Source organism: Saccopteryx bilineata, chromosome 1 (genome assembly GCF_036850765.1).
Source record: "Saccopteryx bilineata isolate mSacBil1 chromosome 1, mSacBil1_pri_phased_curated, whole genome shotgun sequence".
NCBI lineage: Eukaryota > Metazoa > Chordata > Mammalia > Chiroptera > Emballonuridae > Saccopteryx > Saccopteryx bilineata.
In genome coordinates, this window is record NC_089490.1 from 299,312,475 (window position 1) to 299,316,895 (window position 4,421).

The following is a 4,421-nucleotide window of genomic DNA, read 5'->3' on the forward strand; positions in this document are numbered from 1 at the left end:
TTCCCATTGAAATACTGGTCAGTTTGTTGATTTAAATTTACTTGTTCTTTATTTTAAATATTGTATTTGTTCTCGTTTTGTTTTTTTACTTTAAAATAAGATATGTGCAGTGTGCATAGGGATTTGCCCATAGTTTTTTTATAGTCCGGCCCTCTGATGGTATGAGGAACAGTGAACTGGTCCCCTGTGTAAAAAGTTTGGGGACCCCTGCTCTAGAAGATACAGTAATGCCTGATGAATTTTAATAAACACACACCCCGAAATACCACTGCACACAGTACTGAATGTTTTATGATCATTCCTGACTTTGCCTGCCGTTTGGAGTGATCAGCATTTATGTCTACAGTGTGTCCGTGAAGTCATGGTGCACTTTTGACCAGTCGCAGGAAAGCAACAAAAGACAATGGAAATGTGAAATTTGCACCAAATAAAAGGAAAACTCTCCCAGTTTCATACCTATTCAGTGCAGTTTGATGTGGGCTCACGCACAGATTTTTTAGGGCTCCTTAGGTAGCTATCCCGTATAGCCTCTATAGATTCCTCACTGACTGATGGCCTACCAGAACGGGGTTTCTCCACCAAACTGCTGGTTTCCTTCAACTGCTTATCCCATCGAGTAATGTTATTCCTATGTGGTGGCGCTTCATTATAAACGCGCCGATATTCACATTGCACTTTGGTCACAGATTCGAATTTAGCAAGCCACAGAACACATTGAACTTTCCTCTGTACCGTCCACATCTCGACTGGCGTGGCCGTGGGCTGCTCTGCTGTATACACAGTGTTACATCATCATCTGCGCATGTGCACATGCTGCCACATCATCCTACAGAAACTGGGAGGGTTTTCCTTTTATTTGGTGCAGATTTCACATTTCTGTCGTCTTTTGTTGCTTTCCTGTGACCGGTCAAAAGTGCACCATGACTTTACGGACATACTGTATTATCTTATATATAGTTTAGGATTAGATTTAAGGTTGACAAATAGCCATCAGAAAACACTACTGGATTCTTGTACATTTTATACTTAAAGCATCTGTCATTCTGGACTCCACTCCAACCAGGAGAGTCACTCCAATGTCTGTGAAATGGAATCATCAGAAGTTCTTTGTTTTCAAACTGGGAATCTGAAAGATTCCATTCTTCATGATTGCAAAATATTTATTTCTTAATATTTGATATTTCACAAACTGGTGCTTTCAAAAAAGATTACTGATTGGGTTGATTTACTTTTGATGTCATTTTTAGGGGGAAGCAAAAATAACTTGGGTCTGATTTCATATTCAGGATGTCAACCATGTACTCAGAGCTCTTACAATTACTGTCCATTTGATGTCCTCCCTGTGTTAACTGCCCCCTGAATCAGAACAATTCTTATCTGACTCTTGTGAATATTATTTGCTCTTTAGGTTTTTAGGGGTTTTTTATTATTATTTTAACATGAGCTCTTCCCAAGCCGGTGCTCACTAAGGAAAACACCATGTTCAGTTGACGTGCCAAGATCGTGAAGCCCAATGGCAAGAAGACAGACAAGTTCAAGTCCAGCATCTCCCAGGCTCTGCTGGAGCTGGAAATGAACTGACTTCAAGACCCAGCAGCGGAAGCTGAACATCACAGCCGCCAAAGAAACTGAAGTTGGTAACGGTCGGAAAGCTATTGTCATCTTTCTTCTGGTTCCTCAGCTGAAGTCTTTCCAGAAAACTCAGGTCCACCTGGTATGTGAGTTGGAGAAAAAGCTCAGCTGGAAGCTTTATTGTCTTTATTGCTTAGAGGAGAATTCTGCCTAAGCCAACTCGAAAAAGCCCTACAAGGAGTAAGCAAAAGTGTCCCAGGAGCTGGACCCTGACAGCCATGCACAACACTGTCCTTGGTTTTCCTCTGTGAAATTGTGGGCAAGAGAATCTGCATGAAGCCGGACAACAGCAGGCTCATAAAGGTTCACTTGGATAAAGCCCAGCAGAACAATGTAGAGCACAGAGTTGAAACTTTTTCTAGTGTCTGTAAGAAGCTCACTGGCAAGGATGTTATTTTTGAATTCCTAGACTTTTAGTTGTAAATAAAAGTGACTAAACAAAATATTGTTCTCAATGTCAAAAAATTATAACATGAAAATTCTCATGAATATTTCAGTATGTCATGGTAACTAAGAGAATTCTGAGTTTTCATGGCTCCAGATCAGATTCTTTCAAGTGACTGATAAGATTCTTTATTTCCTTCTAAGATATTACTTTATATTTCAATGATATACAATGCAGCCTTTTAATTATTGTAAAGCTTTATTGATATATAATTGACATACAGAACAAGGTATGAAATTCAATACTTTTTAGTATATTCATAGAACTGTGCAATGTCCCACAATCCCTTTTAGAAGCTTTATATCATCAGCCCCAAAATACTTTACTCATCAGGAGACAGTCATATTTCCTCTAAGTCCTAAAGCTAAACACAAATTCCCTTTATTTCCATGGACTGGCCTGTTTTGAACATTTTTTAAAAATTAAATGATGTGCCTGGCCTGTGGTGGCGCAGTGGATAAAGCGTTGACCTGGAACACTGAGGTCGCCAGTTTGAAACCCAATGCTTACCTGGTCAAGGCACATATGGGAGTTGATGCTTCCTGCTCCTCCCCACCTTCTCTCTCTACCCCCTCTCTAAAACGAATTTAAAAAAATTTTTAAATAAAATAAATGATGCAATGTGGGACCCTTAGTGTTCTGTTTCTTCCACCTAATGTTTTCAAGGCTCACCCATGTTGTGGCAGGAATTATCGACTTTTCAGTTGATGGACATTTCAGTTGTTTTTAGTTTTTGGTTATTGTGAATGTGCATATTGACAGGCAGGGGCCCCTTCTCCTCGGCCAGGCCCCATAACTATACAGCAAGGGCATTCCACCCCTCAGAGGGGAAACTCTGGGGAGCAGGGTTCCTGGCCCAGCAACCTCTGCATGAGGTGGCAGCTTTGGGGTCAGTCCCTGTGTCTCTTCCCACTGTTTTCCTTGTGGACACTGTGGGGAGAATAAAAGAGAGTTCGTAAGGACAGAGGTGCCCACACCACCCAGATCCTGCTGGGGTGACCCCTGAAGTGGTGGCACAGGCAGGCTGGGAGGGGACATAATTACTATATCTATTTCTCTGTAGGAGGGTAGAAGTCTAACTTTGTGGGGGTTTTTTTGTTTTTGATTTTTGTATTTTTCTGAAGCTGGAAACGGGGAGGCAGTCAGACAGACTCCTGCATGCGCCTGACCGGGATCCACCAGGCATGCCCACCAGGGGGCGATGCTCTGCCCATCTGGGGCGTCGCTCTGCCACAATCAGAGCCATTCTAGTGCCTGAGGCAGAGGCCACAGAACCATCCTCAGTGCCTGGGCAAACTTTGCTCCATTGGAGCCTCAGCTGCAGGAGGGGAAGAGAGAGACAGAGAGGAAGGAAAGGGGGAGGGGTGGAGAAGCAGATGGGTGCCTCTCCTGTGTGCCCTGGCCAGGAATCGAACCCGGGACTCCTGCACGCCAGGCCGATGCTCTACCACTGAGCCAACCGGCCAGGGCCAGAAGTCTCACTTTAATGGTTACTAAATTGCAGACACAGACAAAAACTATTCCAAACTCAGGGACAACCCAATATGCTGGACACACTCCTCCCCATAGATCAACCTCATCTCAGTGCTTCAAAACCTCCCTGCCTTTTGTTTCCATGAAGATAAAGGTGATCTTGCCTGACCAGGTGCTGGTGCAGTGGATGGAGCCTCAGACTGGAATGTGGAGGTCCCAGGTTCAAAACCCCGAGGTTTGCTGGCTTGAGCACGGGCTCATCTGCTTTGAGCAAGGCTCACCAGCTTGAGCCCAAGGTCACTGGCTTGAGCAAGGGGACACTTGGTCTGCTGTAGCCCCTGGTCAAGGCACATATGAGAAAGCAATCAATGAACAACTAAGGTGCTGCAACAAAGAATTGCTACTTCTCATCTCTCTCCCTTCCTGTCTGTCTGTCCCTGTCCGTCCCTCTTTCTGTCTCTCTCTGTCTGTCACACACACACACACACACACACACACACACACACACAAAAGATGAAGGTGATCTCAGACTGAGTTCTGGCCTTTGCCCCTTGTTATAATAGCCTTGAATACAGGATTGGGCAAAGTAGGTTTACAGTTGTGAGTACACGAAACACAGAGCTTATTCTTGTAAGTTATTCTTTTTTGTAATAATCTTCACCTGTATGTCTTTTTCCATATAAACAACTTCAATACCAACCCCTACAATGTCCTGCTTGTGGGCTCTTTCTGAGCGAGAGCAGAAGAAGAAGGATGGGGGTGTAAGGGGCACACAGGGTAGAAGTGAGACGATGCTTATAGAAGGAGGTGCTCAGGAATCAAGGCTTTTCTTCAAATTGGTACAGAGTGACCAGCCTCTGTTGGGTGTCAT

At 43.9% G+C, this 4,421-nt stretch overlaps 1 pseudogene; it reads left to right on the top strand.

Moving 5' to 3' along the window:
* Nucleotides 1–1,479: 1,479 nt before the first annotated feature.
* On the top strand, nt 1,480–2,049 carry LOC136320439 (small ribosomal subunit protein eS7-like; annotated as a pseudogene).
* Nucleotides 2,050–4,421: the final 2,372 nt, after the last annotated feature.